The sequence below is a fragment of the Macadamia integrifolia genome, chromosome 7 (genome assembly GCF_013358625.1).
Source record: "Macadamia integrifolia cultivar HAES 741 chromosome 7, SCU_Mint_v3, whole genome shotgun sequence".
Taxonomy (NCBI): Eukaryota; Viridiplantae; Streptophyta; class Magnoliopsida; order Proteales; family Proteaceae; genus Macadamia; species Macadamia integrifolia.
The window spans coordinates 33,981,319-33,992,636 of NC_056563.1; the positions used below are offsets into that span (position 1 = coordinate 33,981,319).

Genomic DNA, 11,318 nt, shown 5'->3' on the forward strand with positions numbered 1-11,318 from the left:
ATGGCTCCGATGCAGTCCTTGAAATAAGGGTAAAATCTTCCTTCATTACTTGTTATTCGATGATGCACTGCGATACTTGGAGGTTTCAATAGTATCGGGTACAATTTAATGATTGCTCCCAATACAAGGTTAAAGTACCTACTTACAGTCTCACCAGAATGTCCAAACTTGTGTGCAATGACGCGGTTTTTAATATTGTGTCCTACTGTCTGTAGAAACATAACTAGTTGTTCATTCACTTGCACAGATCTGTTATCCCTCAATAGACCCTTCTCCCTAATCAAATGACTTAAACTGAAAAAAGCCCTCTTGCTTAACCTTATTTGTTCTCGACAGGTTTTATCAGTGTGACCGATAATTTTCTCTGTTTCAATAATACAGCGTAGGGGTTCACAACAGTATGGCTTTTTCTTCAAATATTTTTTTATATACTGGTCTACTGCTATAATAACAGCAATCGCCGTAAAGATTATGATTTTCCTTCGCCTCTTGTAGCCGTCATCAAACTCCATTGTAAAAGTAAATCTACATTCAAATTAAAGAAATAATAAATTGGTGCTATATAGAAGATTCAGTTACAAATCGGTGCATTACAAGACTTAAATTATAAGCACCAATTCTACATAGTGTAGTACATGGTACTATTGGCACACAATCAAAATATCAACAGAGAACAAAGAATTATTCCTATTTGAAGAAAAACATAATAGCCAGAATTGACCATTGCTATTCATTAACAATAAATATTAATTTAAGTTAGGCAGAAATTAGTCCACTTAAATCGAATTTGAACTGAATTAATGAGACCATGTATGGACCGAATAAACTGAATCAATTCAATATGATTCGGTTTTGATGTTAAGAAAATTATTCAGTTTTTAATTCAGTTTCAATTTGTATAAGACCTCAAATCATAGCCCACATATAAGATGGAAAGTACATAACGCAGTGTAAAAAAACTTCCATTTCCATAACAAAATTCAAGAAATAGGTAAAGTGAATTGCAATTGCCTTATACCCTAAAAAAGAAGTTGGAATAGCAATTTATTAAGGCATGTGGATGCTCAGATTTTGTTTCTACACATAAACACACAAAGTTGGAAATCTAAATGTAGGGCCTCCTGATGCTTACCTCAATTAACTCTATTGCTACTTGGGTAAGTTCTGTTTGCCACCTGCCCTGCTCTGAACCAGACGTCTGGTTGCCTGAATCTCGAATAAGGTCTGAGATTTTTTCCCCACCTACAACACCATTTCAAATTTAAAGATATAAATCAAAGACCCATTTGAAATATTTGTAGATATATACTAAACACATTCATCTAGAAAGACACAATACAACAGGGAACCCCAATAAAAGACAACAAGGAGAGCACAACAAAGAAATAGGAAGAAACCATCTGTAAAGATGCAATGCAACAGATGCCCCCAAATGTCCCAATGAAAGTTTTTCACCTAGTTTTTTCACCAAAGAGACAATAAATAGGCACCTTAAGAACCTTGACTCCCACATACTTAATTGAATTATATTAGAAACAAATTTATGCCATACACAAGACAAGCAATAATTAATTAGAGAAATACAAACATAACGAATAGAATATAAATTTTCATAAAGATACTATTTTATATTGTAACCTATGTTTAGAAGTTCCATTTTAATTTCAAATTTTCAATGAAAAGTAAGAACATAGACAACTCCATAGAAAGAAAAAAAAATAATATAAGGAACAAAAATACATGTTCATAGCCCATATGATTAAGCTATATATTGGTTTCATAGTCTTTGATGAATACAAGAAATTTACATAACAAACAATATATTTCCTAAAACTAAGAAGGATACAAATTAAGCAGTATATGAAAATTTTTCAAATCAAATAATCAGTATCTTATCCTCCTCATTATAGTTCTCTCCTTTCTTTATATATCCTCCTTATGGCTCTATTAGGATGGAATGACAGAGCATAAGATTGGAATCTAAGGAATTAGAAGTCTGATCATTCAAAATGCGAACGTGTTGGAGTGTGAAAAAGTTATAAAATAAACTCTGCTTGTAGACTGACTTGTAGGTTTCTGGGAATGAAAGTGAAATGGCTCTATTGTAGAAAACAAGCATATATGCTGCTCTTATAAAACCAAAGCCTATGTTGATAATATAAATCAAATTACATACATTTAATGATTCAAAAAAAAACCTCAAGCTTCAATGTATACAACAGTAATCCACAATAAGGAAGCATCCAATAACAGTAGCAAAATGTAAAAGGAGGACTTTAGAACATGCTCACATTATCTACATTGGAAATTATTCTTAGGTCAACTCAGAAGGTTCCATAATTTGGTTATCCAATCCAAGAAAAAAGTTGGATAGAAGGCACGAGTCTAGACTTTCAAGGCAATGCAACAGACACGGGCAAGAAAAAAATAAACACCTGAGTAGTAACATAGTATCACGATGGGCTTAGAAGCACCCAACAGTAGCAGATTAACTGTAGCTATCATGATTAGGCAACTAAAGTTCTAGAACAAAATAAAATTGCAGTGAAGAACACCCAAAATGAGTCACAAGCATCTAATCTTATACAGTAACCTAGTCAAACGGATGATCTGCAACACCCGATAAGGAAGCATAGGCTCCACAGCTAACAGAGCATGATCATGAAGGGAGGGGGGGACAAAACAGGGGACCAAAGCCAGAGAAACTAGATTAAAAAAAGAATCCCAATTCAGCAATTGAAACTAACAATGATCACGAAGAAGACAATTAGGGACCAAAAAGAAGTTAGATACGTCAGAAACCTGGAAATTGACACAGTCAAGCATACTAAGGCCATTAACAACCTAGGGATTTAAGAGGAAGTTCCTTGCTGGTGCTGAATTCCAATCATAAAAGCTCAAACCATTGGATATTCTACAAAATCCCTTGTTTCTACAAAGGACCATTTCAACCCTAATTCCCAACCCTTAGTAAAAGAAAGAAAAAAAAAATTAAAAAGATGATCATAAACCAAATCATCTAGTGTATCTGAAAGAAAATTAAAATAAAAAAATATATTCACCCAAGAAAATAAAAAAACAACAAGGATTTTGCTTTCACATTCACAATCATTAGTAAAAGGAAAATATTCACAATCATTAGTAAAAGGAAAATATGATCATAAACTAAACCGTCTCAATCATTAGCAAAAAGGAAAATATGATCATAAACAAAAGCTTCTCAATCATTAGCAAAATGGAAAATATGATCATAAACCAAACCTTCTCAATCATTAGCAAAATGGAAAATATGATCATAAACCAAACCGTCTATGTTACATAATGAAAAAAAAAAGTAAGGTTTTGCTTTCACAGGGACATAAAGAGTTCCATGGCGTTTTAACTAGCACCTTTAAGCGAAGTTCCAAAACCCAGACCGATCAAGAAGCAATTCAAACAAAAAGCAATAAGATGCCCAGGAACAGAACAGGAAAACCAAAACATTCTCTTCTCCTATTGAAAACCCACCCTTTTTTCCTTCCATCATACAAACCTGACCCCGCTCAAGCTCACATATCAAAACAGAGACAACTACAAAGCAAAGTAACAGAGATTACCAAAGCAAACATTATAGTTTTACAGAGAAGCAGAGAAGAAAAAGAGATCAAAACCTAATCAGAATTCCATACATTCCAAAGGAAGTTACAGAATAACAGAAATTTCTTTACAGAAAGAAGAAGAAGAAGAAGAAGAAGAAGAAGAAGAAGAGGAAGAAGATTAAAATCTGAAAAAATGGAAACCGAATTTCCATAATATTAAGAACACGCATACGAAGAAGAAAAAATCACATAAGAATGGAAATCTCACCTTAAATCAAGCTTCGATTTTGCAGATTCAAACCTCGGAGTCGATCGTCTGATTTGGAAAGAGGGTAAACCCTAGATATGAAGTTTACAACCTGAAAAATAGAAACCGAACTTCAATAATCTTAATAAAACACAAATGTAGGCCAAGAATACAAAGAAGAGGGGAAATCTCACCTTCAATCAACTCGGTTTTAGGCAATCTTCTCAGATGCGAGCATCTATCATGGACAGTGGGTAAACGTGAGAAACCCTAAACACAGAAAAAGAAGAAGAAAAAGAGAAGGAACAAAGAAGAAAAATAAGAAGAAGAAGAAGAAGACGAAGACGAAGAGGAAGAGGAAGAAGAATCCTCGAGCTGAAGAAGACGAAGACGAGTAAGAAGAGGAAGCAGAGGAAGCAGAGGAAGAAGAAGAAGAAGAAGAAGAAGAGGAAGAGGACGATGGGATTTCTCACCTCCGTCGCTCTGTTTCAGGGAAAACCTCGATCAAGTTTCACAGTGAGAATCGCAGGACTCCGAAATTTTTGCTTCAGAGTGAATCCATGTTTTTTATAGCAACCCAATAAACCGTGACTCGATCCTGGATTAACCTATTGAGGTTAATCCGAATGAGTCGTGGATTTTAGTTGAAATCCCCGATTCTACTGGCCACCACGACTCCGGATCGGCTTTTCACAAAAATGAGTCAAATGGTTTAAATTTAATGGGAAACTGATTCCCTGGAATCTGGTCCGATGGATAATTCGAACCAAATGCCCCCTTAGTTCGTCAGATAGGACACTGTGTGTCGACGCAAACTTTAGGTCAAATGCTGGCTTTTTGAGACCATCTAACTTCTCATAGAGTTTTTTATGGCACCGCTCCAAACTTAGTCATTCTTGTATTGCTTTCGTGAGAGGATGAAGCTCGGTATCTTGGGGCCCCTTACTGACCCAAGCCGGGCTTCAATAACTGGGCGGCTGACCTCCTGCACGGTCATCTCAATGGTGCTGCCTTGACAGACTCTTACTCGCGACCAAGTTTCATCCCTTGTGTGATGGCTTCGACTTTCTTCTCTAGTATGTGTCCTTCCGTTGTACTCACAGCTCACTGCCTCCTGAGAGTGGGATCGCCCTTCTGTCGCATGGATGGAGTGTCTCGGCGAAAAAACTGAGGCCTCAAGTGGTGCATCATTGTTTCTCATGGACTCTCCATGAACACGTGTTTGTTGGTTCATGCTAATGGCTCGATGTGCCTCACGTGCTGGTCGACGTCTAGGAGGACTTGAAGATCCAGTTCTATTGCGCCTCCTTGCCGCCGGTGGTTGTGCATGCGTGGTCGCGAGCAGAACTAGTGCCATTGGAAATGACGGTACGCAGGGCCACCGACAGAACTGGCCATGTTAGTAAGGTCGTGCTGAACTAGCGAATGAATTTTCAGATAAGATTGTTGGTCTGACCTGGAGGCTCGGCCTTGATAAGTCTTAATTGCTGGGGCGGCGAAGGGTGTCATAGTCTAACCTGGAGGCTCGGCCTTGATAAGTCTGAGCTAGCTGGTAGCTTGGTATGGTTGTCCCGAGCTAAGTACACTTGTCGGCTCTTCAGAACTATCTTTGTGAATTGGAACAAGGAGAAAGAACATAGAAGGTGAGAGAGAAACACAAATTGATTAAATTCATCAAATACTTGAAGACAGACTATACTCTGAACCTAGTAACCATTGTAGACTGTAATGGGTAATTTAAAATTAAAAACCCAATAGTAAAGGAGAAAGAGAGAATTGTTGGTCAAAATGTAAAATACAAATAAATTCTATGTATAAATAATATGGGAACGAAGGGAATAATATGGGAACAAGGGGGAGTCCACATTTTTATCTACCAGAGTGCACACAGGGGGCAGAGGGTCATTTCATGGGACCGTTTGAGAGGGTGTAAGGACCAATTAATTCTTTTTCCCATATAATGTATATAAAGTTTATCAAGTACCTGTCTTGGAATGGAATTCAGTAATGACACAATGTTCGTAACTTGCTAGCTAAACTGTTTGGTATTTTGTTCTAATCATACCTTCTTTTGGATTCTACATTTGTTAACTTTTTCTGTTGGGATATGGTGGGGAATCCCCAAAGCTGCAGAATTAGTTAGTTTACAGCATGTGCTGACAAACTATATAGAAGCAATAAATATCTTCCCTTAGATATCTCTTAAATCTTAAGTATAGCTTGATTCATTTTTATTTCAATTAATTTGGCTTAATATCTCTGTAGATTTTCAATAACAGAACCTAAATCCCTTTCTTTTCAAGTCCAATAGTAATAATTCTTTGAAAAGAACTAAAAGAATGGGGGAGATAAAAGCATGAGAAACCATCTCAAAAATTGAAACCCAAACTTATCTTTGCATTAGTTGTTTTTCCCTCACTCACTTAGCTACTTTATTTCTTAGCTGCTTTATTTCTCTGGTGATTTTCCGTTTGTGCATCTTTTCAAAAGACTTGCATAACCACATCAAAGTAGGATTAGACATTCATCCTTACCTATAATTGAGGTTTTTGCATGATAAATTTTTTCCTTCTCTAAGTGTTGTGTCTATGATTGAATTCAGGGCTTATCTTAAGTTTTGAGTGTTATGATATTCAAAGGTGCAAATTAATTCCCATAATCTGTCACTGCAAATAGAGAATTACATGATCACTTGATTTTATTTTTGTAGTCAAAAGAGACCCTATTATTAAATAATTTTTTTTATTATTTTTGCTAGATTATCATTTGTATTAAAATATAAAAAAGAAATATACAGGAAAGAATTGGGAAAAACACTCCAAATACACGCACAAAAGTGCCCAGAGAAAGACTAAAGAGGGCTAGATCAGATTCCCCACCTTGGACATTGCCATCAGTAAGGAAGAGACCTCAAAAACCCCCTAGATCCTTAACAAAGAAACATTAAATCAGATGGAAACAGGGACACTTAGTTGCATCCATTTCAAGATCTAGGTGCACCATAGCTGGCCAAGAGACAATGGGATCAGAGAAACTAAATTTAGTTGCCGATTTAGCAAGAAAATCTGCAATTGAGTTTGCCTCCCTATAACAGTGAGTTACCTTCCATTCAATAGAGTTTAAGAAAGGAAGCAAACTACACCACCGTTGATGACAAAACCAAGGAACCACACCCCTTGAAATTAATAAGACCACAGCGACTGAATCACATTCAATCCAAAGACACTCGATACCCATCGCTTTTGCCTGTTCCAAACCTTTTATGACTGCTAAAAATTCTGCCTCAAAGTTGGTTTTTACTCCTATAATCCCTCTAAAATTTCCAATTACCTCAGAATTCAAGTTTCGAAACACACCACCAATACCCACCCTGCCTGGACATCAGTATTACATTTGATCCAATCCTCCACTGGGGCACACCAGAAAATTTCAAACATCTGTCGAGGTCTTCTAGGAGAAAATCGAATCCCAATACTCCTTGCACACATAAAATCAGAAATAGACAAATAATTCCCTGAAGTGCAATAAGATTGTAGACTAATTTCATTCCGGACCAGAGCGAAGCACTGCTCAGGTGTCCTTTGTATCCCATCATGAAACCTGGAATTCCTTTCCATCCAGATGAAGAAAGGAATCAAAATAAAAGTAGCCATCCACACCCATTTGAAGGAAACCGATTTCCCACAAAATTTCCACCAGGACAAAAAATCACTCCATTTCAATAACCCCCTGCCAGATCTTCCCAAAACAGTCACAGAACTTCATCAAAACTTTAATGGAAAACTCATAGTAGAAGAAGATATGGAAAAATGATTCCTCTGCAACACCACATAATACACACTTAGAAGCCAAAGAAATACCCTTCTTTTTTACCGTATCATCAGTTGGAATTTTTCTTTTCATAAATCTCTACCCAAAAATTTCTTGACGAGGCTCGATCTTCGATCTCCAAACTATTGAGTGCCATCCAATAGAAGGAGAAGACTGTCGAACCACCTCCCAAGCCCATTTGATGGAGAACGAACCCGACGAAGATGGACACCAATGACAAATGTCCTCATCAGCTGTGGGATTTATAGATTTTTTTGCCATCGCAAAAAAATTAGAGAGTAAGAGAGATTGTACTGATGGAAAATTCCATCTTTCATTGACAATGAAGTCAGACTCTTGAGGAAGCATCAGACAGCTCAACAACATCAATATCCAACGAAGTTGCTAGCGAGGAGCTCCCTAGCCATTTATCGAGCCAAAAATTTATCCGCTTCCCATTTCCCACCGTCCACCCAATATTATCAGAGATAATATTCCAAACTTTTTTCAAATTTGGCCAAATGGAAGACATTCTATAGCCACCTTTTAGAGAACCATTCTTATTTAAGAAACAAGCTCTAAAGAATTTAGCCATAACAGAATCTTCATTTCTGATCTGCCATACCGACTTACATAAACAGGTGACATTCACATCTCTCAACCTACGAATCCCCAAACACCCTCCTGCTTTGGTTTGCAAACATCCTCCCATTTTACTACAATTTTATTTTGCACTTCCATATCCTCTGACCATATAATATTTCAAACACATCATTCCACCATATTCACAACAGAATCAAGCCACTACTAAACAGCAAAATTATGAACTGGAATACCTGAGATCACAAACTTGACTAGCTTTACACGACCCGCCATAGATAAAAGCTCGTCCGTCCACCCAGCCAATCTATCTTTGATCTTATCAACCAAAGGGAGCATGTGGGATTATTCTCAGCCCCCTCCCAAACTTGGCCCCTGCCACTCTTTCCCCCTCTGCCACCCCTACCACCTGGTTTGTAATTAATTTTGCGCCGTGGTCGTAAAGCACGCACCATTTGAGAGTACTCCCTCTGTGTCTGAGATTCCCTGACCTGAATAACACCCTCCCTGTGATCGCTCTCGTCACCTGAGGCCTGCGATTCCTTCTCAGACGGGTTAGAAGACCGGGTTGACCCAAGGACATCCACGTCCAAAATATTATCCACTCTCTGCCCAGCACCCATCGGATCCACCCCAGCCATAGCATTGTGAGGAATATTCTCAATTGGGAAATATTCTTCACCATTTAAGTCCACCACTAAATCTTGGCACTTAAGGTAACCCTCCACGTTTGGCTCATTACAGATTTGGAAAGTATTCCCATTTGCTGCATCTACCATTCTGGTAGGAGACCGCAGATTCCTTTCCTTTTGGGAAGAATTGTCGTCCCTGCTAGCTTCCTGGCCGCCGCCTACCTTATGAGAAGGATGCTCAACAGCGGTTTTCCCCACCATTTTACCTCTACATTGGTTCGCATGATGTCCCAGTTTTTTGCACGAGAAGCATCGAACCATATTGTCTTCGTAGACGATTCGCTGATTGAACCAGAATATCGTCTCCTTTCCCGGTTGTCTTCGTTCCACTTGCATCTCCTCAACTCTAACGCCATTGAGCTCCATCTCAACTAGGACTCTTGCATAATTACCCATCGTTGCTTTTAATGTTTTATTGTCCAGGGCGACAGGCCGTCCTGCTACCTTTGCCATGGTCAATAGGATTCTCTCATGCCAATACTCCATGGGAAGCTCAGGGAATCGGATCCAAACAAGCTTAGTGTGAGAGAAATTATCATTGATATTAAATTCTGGGCGCCATCTCTGAAAGCGAATAATTTGTCCCCCTACTTTGATCGGTCCTCTCCTCCATATTGAGGCCATATCTCCCTCCTTCTCAAAACGAAATAGAATAAAACCCTTCCCTAGGGGAGAAAGGTTCACGTTCCCCTTTAGCCTCCAACTCGCAACCACCTCGCGCCTTATATCATCCATAGATACAAACCTGAAGTTTACTTTGCCTATCAGCGCAAAGGAAAAAGTCTCCAATTTCTCTTCATACGCTTCCTGTGGAATCACTACCCTCGTCAGAGATCCAACACGAATCGGATTTGGGAGATCCTCCACGTCAGGGAGAGTCTTCTTTGTCACCGTAGCATAAGATTTGCGGGCTTTCCGATCCACAGGCTGTCCATCTTCCTTATTTCTCTCACCCTCCCTCTCCTCCCCTTGCTCCACCGCAGTACCAAGCACCACATCAGGAGTAGAAGAACACACAGGGCGCAAAAAGTCCGTGATCAATCGTTGTTTGCCTCTGTCCGGCGGCCGGCCATCGTTTCTTTCCCCTGTCAGGCAGGTCGCTCGATCTCCTTCACCCATCACAAGCCCAAAAACCTCTCCAGAGGATTCAATCTCTTTTGTCACCTGCAACCTGAGATCGGTCGCTATAAAGATTGCACAATGGAAAGCCTCTGCAACGACGAGAATCCCGCTTGAATCAAAGAAAGAAGTCGACCAGTTCTTGCATGATGCCCGGCCAGGTCCTAAGCGATAATTCCAGACACTACTTATGTCTGGAAGCCCTGAGATCGATCGATGGTTGGCTCAGAAAAACTTAACCGTCAAGAAATCGAGATCGACCTCTCCTTTCTCTCTCTCTCTCTCTCTCTGTACTTCACACACACACAGAAAGAAAAATCGGCAGATCTCCCCCTCTCGAAATCGGCAGATCTCCCCCTCTCGAATCTCCCTCACCCTTCGGACGCCGTGAGAACTGCAGATCTGCTCGGATCTTCGGATCTGCTCGGATCTGCTCCGATCTACTCAGATCTGCTCCCTCACCCTTCGGTTCTCATCCACTGTAACCTCGTTCTCGGTTTCGTAGATACAAGCACTGAACCACGGTAGGGTTTCCACTGCTGTTCGAAAATCTGCTAAAGCCTTGAACGATGGCTGAACGACAGCTTCAGACGAGCAGAACTGGATCCTTGTCTCACTCGCTGAACGACGGCTTAGACTGCTTCTCCTCCGTTAACCACCTGAACGACGGCTGAACAACGGCTGAACGACGGCTAAACGACGGCTGAACGACGGCTTGGACGGCTTGTCTCACTCGCTGAACCTAGGTGTTCGGAGAGGTGCCCCCTCTCTCTCTCTCTCTCTCTCTCTCTCTCTCATGGCCACCATATTATACCCTTCTTTATACATGCTCAGGTAATAAAACCTTTTATTTTTTAATTAAAAAATTGACATTATATTTATATTATCTTACTTTGAAAGCCATTTTTGGACAATGATGATCACCATGAAATGTACAGAAATATATACTGAGGAAACCAATAATTATTACCAAGTCATTGATATTTGCTTCAGTGGTAATGACTCTACATGGTATTGCTATCGCAACATTCAAGGTAAAGTGCCCATTAACTCATGATAGGAATATTTCAATCTATTTATTTTTAGATTGTTTTAAATACCACATGCAAAATGAATAATTTTATTGAAAAGAAAAATTCAGCTTCAACAAGCTCAACATGATATAATGATCTCAAATTGATCTTTTGTACTGTTTTAAATACCACATAAAAAGTGAACATTTGGAATCAAATTTTTAAGGTGTTTTTTTCTTTCTTTTTTTTTTTTTTTTTT

The 11,318-nt window shown here is 39.0% G+C and overlaps 1 long non-coding RNA gene across 1 annotated transcript; it reads right to left on the reverse strand.

The window, feature by feature from the left end:
- Positions 1-3,784: 3,784 nt before the first annotated feature.
- LOC122084001 lies at positions 3,785-4,352 on the reverse strand. The gene is made up of 3 exons (XR_006141793.1): positions 4,299-4,352; positions 4,020-4,063; positions 3,785-3,937 (listed from the first exon to the last, which is right to left on the reverse strand). It is a non-coding gene; the product is annotated as an uncharacterized LOC122084001 (long non-coding RNA).
- Positions 4,353-11,318: the final 6,966 nt, after the last annotated feature.